At 43.3% G+C, this 13,979-nt stretch overlaps 1 long non-coding RNA gene across 1 annotated transcript; it reads right to left on the bottom strand.

Moving 5' to 3' along the window:
- Nucleotides 1-2,079: 2,079 nt before the first annotated feature.
- LOC144372707 (uncharacterized) lies at nt 2,080-11,029 on the bottom strand. The gene is made up of 3 exons (XR_013432623.1): nt 10,767-11,029; nt 10,036-10,162; nt 2,080-4,130 (listed from the first exon to the last, which is right to left on the bottom strand). It is a non-coding gene; the product is annotated as an uncharacterized LOC144372707 (long non-coding RNA).
- Nucleotides 11,030-13,979: the final 2,950 nt, after the last annotated feature.

The following is a 13,979-nucleotide window of genomic DNA, read 5'->3' as shown; positions in this document are numbered from 1 at the left end:
TTTTCAAAAGAGAGAGAGAGAGAATTTTAATATTTATTTTTTAGTTTTCAGCAGACACAACATCTTTGTTTGTATGTGGTGCTGAAGATCGAACCTGGGCCACACGCATGCCAGGTGAGCGCGCTACCGCTTGAGCCACATCCCCAGCCCCCTTTGCTATTTTTAAACAAATAATTTCTTATACTTGTGTGTGTGTGTGTGTGTGTGTGTGTGTGTGTGCCAGGAATGCTTAACCACTGAACAACATTCCCAGCCCATTTAATTTTTATTTTGAGACAGGGTCTCACTAAGTTGCTCAAGGCCTTCATTAAGTTGGTGGGGCTGGCCTCAAACTTGTGATCCTCCTGCCTCAACCTTCCAGGTAGCTGGGATTATAAGTGTACACCACCACTCTCAGCTCTTATACCTTTTTCAAGTCCTTCCTGGTCCAATTACATCCTACTCCCATGAAGAAGAGAAAGTTACTGAGTAGAAACATAGAAGGGGAAAACATTTGAGACTAGTCATTGCTAGAACTTTCAATATATTAACCAAGGGAAATGAGAAGGCCAAAGAAGCAACACAGCAACAGTGACAGGGTCAGTCCATCTGTCAACTCAGATCCACACACACCTCGCTGACCTTGCCTTTCAGGGGTTCCAAGGAGATGCAATGGTTCAAAAGCATATATCTATTCTATTTTTTAAAATGTGCAAACCCAGCCAGTCACGGCGGCACACACTTGTAATCCCAGTGGCTTGGGAGGCTGAGGCCAGGAGGATTACGAGTTCAAAGCCAGTCTCAGCAACTTAGTGAGTTCCTGAGCAACTTAGTGAGAACCTGTCTCTAAATAAGATATTTTAAAAAGAGCTGGGATGTGGCTCAGTGGTTAAGCACCCCTGGATTCCATTACCAGTACCCCTCCCACCCACATCCACTCCCCAAAAAACACTATGCAAACTGTGCGAACCAAGCAATTATTTGTTCTGCAATCTACCTTTGAGAAATTCTTACACTTATGCATGGGGAGGCATTGCTTGCAGCAGCAAAAGATTAAATAACGTAGTTCTTCAACAGTAGGAAACAACTCAAATGTGTTGCTACAGCACACTGTGGAAAACCATTTAACAATTAAAAATGATGAATTGATCTATTAGACCAATATGAAAAGATCCTTGCAGATTTGTTTTGGAGAGAAAAAGGGCAACTTAAAAAATAATATTTGCAGAATTTTTTTTCTAGTACTGGAGTTCAACCCAGTGGTGCTTTACTACTGAACTACATTCACAGCCCTTTTTGTATTTTTTTTTATTTTTTGAGATAGGGTCTTGCTGAGTTGTCAGACTGGCTTTGAACTTGTGATTCTCCTGCCTCAGCCTCTTAAATTGCTGATATTATAGGCATGTGCCATTGTATCCGGCTAGAGGATTTGTATTATTATTTGTGTATAATTGTCCCCAATATTTTTTTTAAAAAATCTTCCATAAAATGTTATTAATTTAAGCATACAGGATGTGTTTGTTATTTATTCTCCATGCAGTATTTGAAATAAATTTATTTATTAATTCAACAAATATTTGTTGAGCATATACTACATGACAAACACTGTACTGAAGACTGATAAGTGACATGGATCTAACTGAACAAGACAGGTAGCAACCTGCTCTCCTGGAGCTTAATATTTGTGCAGAATACAATACAAGCAACAAAACAAATGCATTATTACAAATTATGATGCACAATATGAAGAAAACAAACACAGAAACAGGTTGGGGCTGCCTTGGATAAGAGCAGGAGGGTAGAACTATCTGAGGAGGTGGGCTGTGCATGGCCCTAAAGATGGGAAAGACAGCCAGGGGAAGAGCATCTGGACGGAGGCCCCAAAACTGTTAGAACAAGTACTGGCTGTAAATTTTGATAAGTCCATTTAATAAACAAATGAAAATGTGACCCTGGCTGGGGTGGGAGAATCAGTTTCCACACCAGGGGCTCATTACCCCTACCCACGGCAGATGGGAAACCCCACAAGATTATGACCTCTGTCCTGGGACGTGCTTAGTATCTGCATTGGGCCAGACAGGATGAGAGACCTTGCCAAAGGCACCAGGGGCTCCCTAGTAGGCAGAGAAGACTCTGCTGTGCCTATACAAGATGCCACCCCAACACGCCTCACTCCAGCCTTCCTTGTCACCCAACCCAAGCCCCTTTCAGGGGTAAAGGACAATGGCAGAATGTGGGCTTCCCTCTGCCAATGTACCTGGCCAGGGAGGAAGGGGATGGCTGGAGGTGGGAATACAGACTTGGTGAGGTTCCCAGTCCAGTACAGATGGCATGTCCCATTTTCCCATCTAACTTCACTTAAAGAACACAGATTCAAGATGGTGACAACAGTGCATTACACCCAGGCACATGGCTCCTTCCAGGAGCTGGGTCCCAGGTGACTGCACTGTCTCAGGCTCCTCGGGCGAGCCCTGCTCAGAACTGACAGGAAGCAAGCCTCTTACAGTGAGCAGAGACAGGGTCTGAGATGGGGCAGGGGCCAGAAAATGGGTCACTGAAAAGACTTTTAGTTCAGGGAAGCCACCAAAGAGAAGAAGGAGAGACATGACTACTGATGGCAGGGGAAAAATAGAGACTCAAACTCTGGCAGAGGCCACAGAAGAGAGACAGATGGATGTGAGACATTGTTTTGGAAATAAGGAGGAAGTAGTTGGAGGTGAGGAGGTCAGGAGGTATGAATCCTGAGAGAGGGAAGGTTGAACTAGGCAGGTGTTGAACTCACAGGGAAGGAAGACACACACTGTGGGCTGGAGGAAGTGAGGGAAGCTCCAGAAGCCCATCTCAGAGCTGCCTCTCAGCTGGTGTCCTGCCATTGATTCTGCAAACTGTCCTTCTTGGTCACATTGTTTTTGTGTCCTGTGAAGCAGGCAGAGGGAGCTGAGCATCTCTCTGTTGCCCTAGCAAGTCATATCTCACAAGCCCAATCTTACCCAGCAGATAGTAGCCCAGAGGTTCAAGTTGCAGCCTGCGAAGGTTGCACAAATCTGCCAGTCCTTCCTCCTATGGCCCTATCTCTTAAAACTGCGTCAGAGTGGGACAGACGTGAGCCCACAGAAGAGAGTGAGGACCAAGGATGGACAGGAGGGGGAGCAAGTGGGTATGGATGAGAAATCAACCTGCACCTTGGTTACCTTGAGGGCTAAGCCTATCCTTCCTGTTGCCCAAACCCCTCCCCCTTCTTAGTTCTGAGGACTATAGGAGGAGAGTGCATGCACTGTTCTAAGTAAAGAGCTACAGTGTGTTTCCATCTGCATTCAAATACCAATTGAGCAGAACTTCAAGGCCTTCTTTCTGTAAACCATTAAACCAATAAGAAATTTCTAACCAGGGTAGAATCACAGAGAAGTAAGAGGGTAGGGAGACAGGAGGATGAAGGAAGAGGGGGAGGTTAGTGGTAGAGCTCTGGTAAGAGCGGCTGCCAGCTGTCCAGGCTCCTGGCAGGCTCCTGGCTGGGATCAGTGGCCATGGAGAAGCATTCTTACAGGCTTCGCTAATGCACACACAGAAGGGGAGGAAGTGAAGTCCTGATTTGATCTAACCATGGGGCCCTCTCTAATCACTATTAAAAGCAGGCATTTCCACCCTCCCTGGTGGCACTGGAAAAGATTAACGGGAAGAAATTCAACTAAAACCAATTCTTCAACCTATTCATTTAGAATAGCCAAAGAGAAAAAAGCCTGCAAAAGAACAAAAACTCTTGCCTTTATTTTTCTTCAAATTATTGAATCATTCTCTTTGTTCCCAGTGTTTTCTAAGAGTAATGTCTGACTCTGGGCCTACGATAAAAAATTCTCTAGACATTTGATTGAGGACAATCAGCCTGATAGGACCCAGCTTTTCTCACAGTGCCTGTGGGAAGTTGATAAGAATGCCAAGAAAAAATAAGTTTGGGAAGCACTGGGTTAGAAGGAATAAAACAGATTTCTTTACTATAAAGCTTTAAACATTTTCATATGCAATGGGACTCTTCAGAAGGATGTGGAAGCTTGGGTTGATTTCCTACTTGACAACATTCTTCACTGCACTTCTTTGCCCAAAGAAGAAACAAACTCAGAAGAGCTGTTCCTTCTGTGATTTCCTCTTATGGCATCCTGAAACAAAGAAGGGTATGATTCATTGGATGGTCCCCAATTCACTGGGCCATAGCAGATCCTCTGGAATAAGTTTCCATGGTATGCTTCTGGAAGGCCTACAGAGGAAGGGGTGGGGAGGTGGCAATCAGAAGTGCAAGGTTCTACTTCAGGTTCTAAAAGCTACATGAGCTTCTGGGTCTCATTTTCAACTCTGAAGAAGATATGTTCACTAGTACAATGTAAGTCAAGTTTCTAGGGGCTGGAATATAGCTCAGTAGTAGAGCACTCACCCAGCGAGCAGGAGGCCCTGAGTTTAATCTTTAGAAATGCTTTTAAAAAATAAAAAGTCAAACATCTAATACTATTGCATAGCACATGTGATACATGGCTCCTATATGTCATAAACAGTCATATTTTTAAAATGAGGAAGGGAAATATTCCACTATCAAAATCTAGATTATGACAAAGAGTTCTCACCTCATACCCAATAATAGAACCCTCTCGCCTCCATTCAGCCTAAAAAATAAATAAATATACCATAAATGTCCTAGGTGAGCACAGTCACGCCAGGGCCCACAGCCTCGGTTCCTCACTCTTCTTCTAAAGCAACCCAGGACTCAGCTGGGAGCTCCTTGGATGGCCAGTGTCCCCCTGAAGGAGTTAATGGCTCCAGGGAACACTTCAATGAGAACTTCCACATGTGCCAGACACCCAGCCTGCCCCAGACTGGTGATCTCCAGTCTCCATGCTTAGGTAGATGCCAAGAGCATTGAGCTCCTTCTTGCCCAGAGCCCTGGCTGAGACTCAGAGCAGCTGGTAGACAGCTGACCTAGGGCTTCTCTCTCTTATCCACTGAGGCTTTTTTTTTTTTGGTATAGATGCCCTACATCTTAGAAAAGGAATCCAGAACTTTCCCTGGAAATATTTCTACCAAGACAGGGAGGGGCTCAGAACCCACTGAAACTATAAGGTGCTGCTGACCTCACTCCTCCTGCCAGCAGAAAGAGACTAGGCCATTCTGGCTGTTTTCTCAGAAGAAAGGCTGAGAGGGCTGAAAGAGAACCAGAGTAGGCAGGGGGACCCAGCTAGATGACGCACCTCCTGTGGGCTGAGCACCAGCAGAGAGTGGGTAGGAGACAGGCATGGGACCACAGGAAGTAGAGAGGATATTTTCTTGACTTGGGGGCTGCCTAGGGATAAAATATCCCTTGGGCCACTTTAAACCTGACAGTTCTCTGGAACTGAACTATGAAAGTCCTAACTTTTGAGATGTTGCAATTACGGTGGTCACAATTCCTGGTATTGGTTTGGAAGAATGATTACTTGATGAGTGTGTCTGGAATGGCTTCCTGGAGGAGTGGCTCTTGAACCACGTTGTATGTCTGTGCTTCTTATTTGCTGATGTGCACAGGAAGCACTGACAGCCTGCTTCAGCAGGGCTGGGGAAGGGCCTGTGATTCTGCATTTGAAACAAGCTCCCAGGTAATGCTGATACCTTGTATCAGCTATAAAAGATATAGCTAAGAGTTGCCCCATGGACAGGGGGTCAATCAGGAGGACATTCCTGACACCAGGCAAAAAGAGCAAAGGGGAAAATGAGATGTACCTTAGAGAGCAAGGTGTGTGGGGAAAGAGTAGAGGAGGCAGGGAAGATGAGGAGGACCTTGCCTGACAGGGGACAAGGGACACATGAGAAGGGCAGGGAGAGTGAACCACCAAGTTTAACTTTATCCTGTGGATCACAGCTATTCTCCGGGTGCATGTCCAGGCTCTATCAGAATCCTTGGGCACCAATTAAAGGCATGCTTCTGTTGGTCCCCACCCAGCAGAATATCAGATTTATTGGATACGGAAAGGGATTCAGAAATCTGCATTTTTTAAAACAATATTTTTTCTTTTTAAAAGACAGGTTCTTACTGTGTTACCCAGGCTGGCCTCAAACTCCTGGGCTCAAGCAATCCTCCTGCCTCAGCCTTCCGAGTAGCTGGGACTAGAGGCATGTGCTACCAAAACCAGCAGAATCTGCATTTAAAAAACAATAATCTCTATTGATTTTATTTTTTTTTATTTTAGAATTGGGCAACACTTTATTCCATGAAAAAAGAATAAAGTACAAGAAATCTGTACTTTTAAGAAGCTCTCTACGTGATTCGCATGCAGTTTGGTAACCAGTGGTGGGAATTAACATATTTCAGACAGGGGAAAGGCCAAGGTTAGATTAGCATATTGACAGATCCCCTGGAAAGCAGAGGAGGGTAGAATGTTGGTGGAGGGGACAATGTGGCTATGTAGACCAGAGAAACCAAGGACTTGGACCAGAATTCTGGCAATAGGAATGAAGAGGAGAGTAACCCAAAAAATATCCACCAATGATTCATCCTCTCATTGCTCACTGGTGAACTGCCAGTCAGGGGTATGTGAGGGCAAGAGAGGTGATGAGTGCAATTTTAGATCTGCCAAGTTTGGTGGACATCCAGGTAGGGAAGACCATTGGGCAAATGGCTATGAGAATCTGAAGATCAGAGGCAATGACCAGCTCTGGCTCTGGATTTTAGAGCCTGTGACCTAAAGTATCACATTAAACTTTGTGTTGCCAGCAGTAAGCATTTCAGATTTTCCCAGAAACCATTCCTAGGGGAAAATGGCGATTAGAGTCCTCCTTCTGCCAGGAGTAAATACTGTTACCAGCAGTGATGTTGATTGTCCCAAGTACAGAGGGCAGATGCTTCCTGGAGAAGCTTGAGCAATGGGGAACTTATGTAAGTTCTCCCCTGGAGACTTGCAGGCCTCTAAGGTGGTGAGGGTAGCCTCCCAGTATCAGCTGAAAAGAACAGAGGACCTCATAACAGGATCTACAAATATCTCTTTCTGCTATGATTTGATCTTGTAATGTACATTTTCAGACTCCAAGAGCAAACTATGGCAAACATGCTAGTGTCAGCTTCTGGAACACTCCACCAGGTTGCAGTGACTGTCCCTACCCAGTTAACTGGAAAAGACAAACAAGGACTTGGACATCTATGCTGCCGTGCTGCATAACCATCTAAATAAACAAGGCTTAGTGGAAGAGCTGACACTGTTATATTTTAAAGGAGTAATAGAAGTTGGGTATGTGAAATAATGGAATGAGGGAGAAGAATGATTCTAGGTAGAAGAAACAGCCCATGCCAGGCACAGGCTGATGGGATCAGGGAACAGAAAAATTAGGCATGGCTGGAGCAAAGGGCAGATGGGGGACAAGAAGAGGAAATAGATCTAACACATGGGAAGGCAGAGCCTGTCATGAAGGGCTCCCTGATATGCAAAGACAATGAATTTAAAATTATCTAGAAAACTCTAAAATGCCAGTTTAAGGAGGGGCACTAGCTCTGAGGTCTGAGTTTGGGTGAGGAATGTGCAGGAGTTTTGATCGTCCAGGCATGAAGGAGACTGAACCAAGACAAAACAGGCTCAATCCTCAGGACTGCCTGCTGGTCCATTTCCCAAATTTATCTCTGCTTTTCCTCCTCCTGGCAGCCAGCACCCAGAGCAAGCCACCATGTCCTCTGTCCTGGGCTCCTGCTGCCGCCCCCTGACAGGTCTTGCTATTTCCATACTTTTCTTCACAGCCTGTTGTCTATGAGGCAGCCAGAGGGACCTTTTAATAATGTAAGTTGTACTGTGTCCCTTGTCTGCTTGAAACCCTTCAGTGGCTTTCATGAGCTGGGCTGGGAGTATGGTCCAGTCTTCTTCCCCTAGTTCACTTGATATGGCCCCTCCTGCCTGTCTACCCTCTTCCTAACCCTCCTGCTCTGTCTTTGTCTAAACCCCTAACATACACTCATTTCTAGTTCTTAAACATGCTCAGCTCATCCCCCTTTTAGAGCTTTTACTAGATCTTCCTCCTGCCTAGACCTTACACAGCTGGACATTTCTTGCCTTTTAGGATATTTAAATATCATTTTCTCAGAGAGATTTTCCCTGACAACTCCCTCAATCTATAGGTCATTTTCTGTCAAGTCATCCTGTTTCAATTCTCTGAGCAGCTCTTATTACCTAGTATTTTCCCGTTTTTGTATATTTAATGTCTCTCTCCTCTTAAGGAGATAATCTTCAAAATGGCCACCCTTACCTTCTCCTCTCACTGTACATTTACGTTACTCTACTTGTCAAGAAGCGAGGCTTATTTCTTCTTCCGCTGAATCTGGACTGGACTTACTATTTCTTATTACTTGCTCTGAATGACAGAATGAGGCAGAAAGGATGCTGGGTCTAACTTTTACCTGGCCTGTTCACTTTCGATTTTACTCTTGGAAACTAGCTACCATGTAATGAGTCTGACTACTTTAAGACCGCCATGTTGTAAGAAATTGCAGGCTTTCCATGGAGTCAGAGAGGACATGTTTAAGAGCATATAAAAGAGACATGAGTGATGGACCCATCAGCCCACACCAGCTATCCACTGCCTGTAGATGAGTGAATGACCCCAGATGATGCCAATGACACAGTTCAGCAGAAGAGTTGCCTAACCTGGTCCTGACCCAATTCTGGAAGAGATTTTTGAAGCTTAATAAATTCTTATTATTTAAAGACACTATGTTTTGGAGAGCTTCATTACACAGCAATAGGTCACTGCAACCTCCTCCCAATATAGTGAAGGTTTATGTGCGGTGCCAGGCACTGCTGGGCACACGTGTGGAGTCAATAGATATTTGTTGAATATGATTTTGTTGTTGTTGTTTTTGTTTTTTTGGTTTGTCTTGGGAATGAAATCCAGGGCCTCACACTTGCTAGGCAAGTGCTCTATCACTAAGCTACACTCCTGGCTCTGAATGTGTGAATTCAGGGAAAATGGATTTGTCCATTGTCCATGGGTCTTTATAAACAAAAATGCTAAATGTCTTACAGTATTAATGCCGGAAACCAAGGAACTGAAGGGAATTGAAGTTAGGAAATGGGATTTGAGGCCAGGCACAATGGCCCACACCTACAATCCCAGAGACTCAGGAGACTGAGGCAGGATGATCACAAGTTCAAGGGTAGTCTCAGAAATTTAGCAAAACCCTGCCTAGAAAAAATAAATAAATAAAAGGAGCTAGGGATATAACTCAGTGGTATAAATGCCCTGGGTTGAATCCCCTATACCAAAAGAAGAAAGAAAAGAAAAGGAGAGGGTGTGGTTTGGAGCTTAACATTTCAGTTCTGAGTTTTGAGAACGCATAAGACATAGTCATAGCTGAAGTGGTGGAGAGACGGAGGTCACTGAAGTTGAGGAGGTAAACAAATTTGAGGTTAGGATACTGGCTGAGACAAAAAAATATTCAGCTTATCCAGGAAGATGGCAGGACTGGTGCTGGGGAGAGGTACTGGAAGGTTCTACCTGAGAGCCATGAGAGGGCATAGGACAGGTGGAATCCATGGAATTATCAAGCTTCAAAAAGGCAAAAAGGATTCAGTGAAGGATCTGTGGGAGCAGATAGAACAGGAAACTCAGGGGGAAAGAGGACAACCCAGCACCATCCTCAGCAATGACTATCAGGTCACCTTCAGGGGCAGATGAATGAGGTGGGGCTTTCACAGCATTGCAGCCAAGCACAGATTAGGCTCCATTCTGGGCAGATGAGAAGCATACTCAGATGACATCACCAGGAAGATTAACTGGCCTCTGATTTTGGCTGGCCCCGAAGGGTAAAACAAAACAAAACAAAAAAATGGTTTTCTTGTCAGCATATCCAGAAGATAGATAATGTTTGCTGTTGGCAGTGGAATCAGCAAACTGAGACCTTGGCTCAAGAGTCCAAATGAAACTATGGTGAAAGGATGCAGGCAGGGCTGTGGGTAGGCCCAAGTCAGTAAGCCCCCAACTGGCCTGCAGATGGTAGACGCTGAGCAGAGAGGGAGGAGCAGCAGGCTGAGTCCTGGGGTGAGAAAGAATGGGGCTCACCTGGACTGCTGTGTACCCCTAAACTTGTCCTCACAGGAAGGGTTGGCATGGCTGGTCAGAGTTAGCTATCTGGAACCAGTGCTCGGTCTGGAAAGGCAAGATGGTCTGAGTTGATTCTCTTCAAATCCTATGAAAAAATAAACTTAATAATGATCCTTTCATATTATAAAAAGTAGACACATTTAATGTTAAAAACTGTTTTCAAATCCCCAAAGCAGAAAGGCCTTCCCCTTCTGTCTCCCTCTACACACATAAAAAATGAGCATGGATAAGAAATAATCCTTAACATACTATTAAATTCTCATTTTAATAACCCAGTCACAGCTTTTAGGCTATTCTATTTCCTGCCTTGATATTCCAGTCCGAAGAAACCAAGCAGAGAACGGTGACAGAACTAGAACTAAACAATGGACTCCTTCAAGTCCTTGCAGTATATCATTCAAACTGAAAGGCATTTATTAAGCTCCAACCCATTAGTCAGGTCTCTCTCAGTTTCAAGTGAGTGAAACCAACATAAGCTGGCTTAGGCCAAGTAGGAAATTTATTGGTTCATATTTTAAAAGAACAAGAAGAGGAATGAAAGAAAGAACAGAAACAAATAGAAGATCAGCTCAATCAGATGTTGGCAGGAATCTCATCTCATCATTTCAGCCCTGCTTTTTCAGTATCAGTTTTTTCCCAGGCAGGGTTTCCCAACTGATGACCAAGTTAACAGCACAAGAAAAAAGTACCTCCTTTTTGAAGCAAAATTCTGAGGCATATTCTCATTGGTTATGCTTGAGTCACATGCCCATCCTTGAACCAATCATGGCCAGGAGGATGCAGTTCTCTCATTGACCAGGCCAGATCACACATCCACACCTGGAATAGTGAGGTGATGTTAGTCCCATTCAAGCTACATACATAGTTGGGTCCTCAAATAAAAGTTGCAGTTACCAGATGGAAGGGCATGGCATGCAGGGTAATTTCAAATAGGTGGCTAGACACAGCAGACTTCATGGACCTGCAACCATGGACCATGGGCCAGACTCATTGCCTGGCTCTTAGAAAGGATTAATGCAGCTCTGTTTTGAAATTCTTAATACTTCTTAATAATTTAATATTTTTTAAAACTTTTTTTAGTTGTAGGTGGATACAATACTTTTATTTTTTATTTTTATATGTGGTGCTGAGGTTCAAATCCAGTGCCTCAAGCACAGTAGGTGTGTTCTGTACCGCTGAGCCACAACCCCAGTCCCAATAATTTAAGTTTGTGAATTTTAAAGAATTTTTAAGCTTCAAAATTATTAGAATAATAATTAGAAGTAGGAGCCTTGCGTTTTCATTTTTCAGTGGGCCCTACAAATTAGGTAGCTGATCTTGTGGTTACACTACTGTGTGCCTGGGAAGGATTCAAGAAACCCATGAAACAGTCCCCTCAGGGAGAAGAAACAAAGGACACTTTTGGGGAAAAGAACAAGTGATTTGTGCTGACTTAGGCCTGTAAGGAAGGAAAATGTACTCATTCATTTATTCTTTCTTTCGTTTATTCATTTAAAACTTTATTAAGGGGCTGGGCAACTACTATTGCCAGGGTATAGAGGAAAAAAATGACTGTCACAGTCCTAAGGAAGCCCCTGCTCTGCTGGAGTGGGGGAAGGATCACAAGCACAGCAGAGTAAGGGTTGGGATGTAAAGAAACACCCATAGCTGTGGAGTGCAGGGCAGATACTGTGAGCAGTCCAGCCTGGAGATGGGATCCAGCCTGGAGGTGGGTATATGCTGTTGTCCTAAGAGTCAGGCATGTGATTGATTGGTCAATAGAAGCCAATAGTTGCAAAGCCTGGTAAGCTTTTCCACCTGTAGAGATAGTTTCACAGTGCAGAAAAAATCATGCCAGGTACTTCAGGCAGAAGCTTGTGTCTGAGCCATGATATAGACTGAATGAAACTTCTCAGGGTGTCAGCCCTAGCCACAAACTTAAACACTAGATAACCTTGGACATGAATATACCTGCAATACAGTGCCCTATTTAAGTGTCAAGAAAGGAGAAGTATCCCAGTGGCTCAGGAGGCTGAGGCAGAAGGATCACAAGTTCAAAACCAGTCTCAGCAACTTAGCAAGGCCCTAATCATCTTAGTAAGACCCTGTCTCTAAATAGAATATAAAAAAGTAACAGGAAGAGAGAGTCTCCAGAATGGGAGAAAATCTTTACTACATGTACCTGAGATAGAGCATTAATCTCCAGGATATGTAAAGAACTCAAAAAAAACTTAATAATAATAATAATAATAATAATACAAATAACCCCAATCAATAAATGGGCTAAGAACTGGACAGACACTTCACAGAAGAAGAAATACAATTGATCAACAAATACATGGAAAAATGTTCAACCTCTTTAGCAATTAGAGAAATGAAAATCAAAACAGAAAGCAGTATGGAGATTCCTCAAAAAACTTGGAATGGAATCACCATTTGACCCAGCTATCTCACCTCTCAGTTTATACTCAAAGGACTTAAAATCATCATATTACAGTGGTGCAGCCACATCAATGTTTATCGCAGTTCAACTCACAATAGCTAAAGTATGGAACCAACCTAGGTGCCCTTCAACAGATGAATGGATAAAAAAAAATGTGGTATATACAATGGAATATTACTCAGCCTTAAAGAAGAATGAAATTCTGGTATTTTCTGGTAAATGAATGGAGCTGGAGAATATCATGCTCAGTGAAATAAGCCAATCCCAAAAAACCAAAGGCTGAATGTTTTCTCTGATATACGGACGCTGATTCACAATGGGGCAGGGAGCTAGGGAAGAATAGAATTACTTTAGATTAGGTAGAGGGGAATGAAGGGAGGGGAAGGGGTATAGGGGTAGGAAAGATAATAGAATGAATCAGTAAACATTATTACTCTCTCTATATAACTGTATAACCAGTGGGATTCTACGAATAAAAAAAATATTATTAAAAAAAAAAGAGGCCAAGGATGTGGCACAGTGGTTAACTCCTGGGTTCAATCCTTGTAACCAAAAAAAATAAAATAAAATAAAATAAGAAAGGGGAAGTAGCATCAAATCAATTGGGAGAAATTTACTTCTGATCCCTGGACTTTTCATTTATATGAACCATTTTCATGTTGTTTTCACAGTAGAATCATTTGTCCCCACACACTTTGTTTGTTTATAATGGGAGTTTGGGCAACAATTAACTCACACCCAGCGGTGTGGTTTTTTCCCCTAGTGTAATTGCAATTATTTTTTTCTTCATAGTTTCATCATGGGCTTAGCTTTTCATAAACTCAAATGGTTGCAAATAACTATAATCACTGCTTTCTTTTTTACTTGTACATGGACACAGTACAATTATTTATTTATTTTTATGTGGTACTTTACCTGGGTACTGATGGAACCCAGGGCCTCACTTGTGCCAGGTGAGCGCTCTACCACTGAGCCCCAACCCCAACTCTCTGCTTTCTTTTTGATACTCAAAAAAGCTAAGATAGGTCACTGCCCTCAGGAAACTTCAATTCTTTTTGGATAAACAAGATCTAACATATATGAGAAACACAGTGAGCAGAGCGATACAGAACGTGTAACAGGCTATTCTGATCCCTGTAGCCGTGGGTGACAGGTAGCACTCTCTTCCTCCCACATGATTCTTTGCATGCACTGATTTTCATGGGAGATAAGAAATCTCCTCTGGAGTGAAAGCTTGAATTCAATCTACAGTTGGACTCGGATACTACAAGCATGTCTGAATGGGAAGGGCACAATTCACTGTGCAAAGCTGGGGAGGAAGAGTCAGCACGGATAGTCTCTACACAAGGTGTGGGTAGACTGGTCCCAGAAAACTTTATATGTATTTTTTTTTTTTTGGCTGGGTCTGAAGGGCAGGTAGGACCTGAGTCATGGAGAGGAATGGAGAAAGAATAACAAAGTTTTTCTTGTAGGCTCTCTC

The sequence above is a fragment of the Ictidomys tridecemlineatus genome, unplaced genomic scaffold (genome assembly GCF_052094955.1).
Source record: "Ictidomys tridecemlineatus isolate mIctTri1 unplaced genomic scaffold, mIctTri1.hap1 Scaffold_148, whole genome shotgun sequence".
NCBI lineage: Eukaryota > Metazoa > Chordata > Mammalia > Rodentia > Sciuridae > Ictidomys > Ictidomys tridecemlineatus.
The sequence above is the reverse complement of the archived record's forward strand: the minus strand, read 5'-3'. Positions and strand labels throughout refer to the sequence as shown.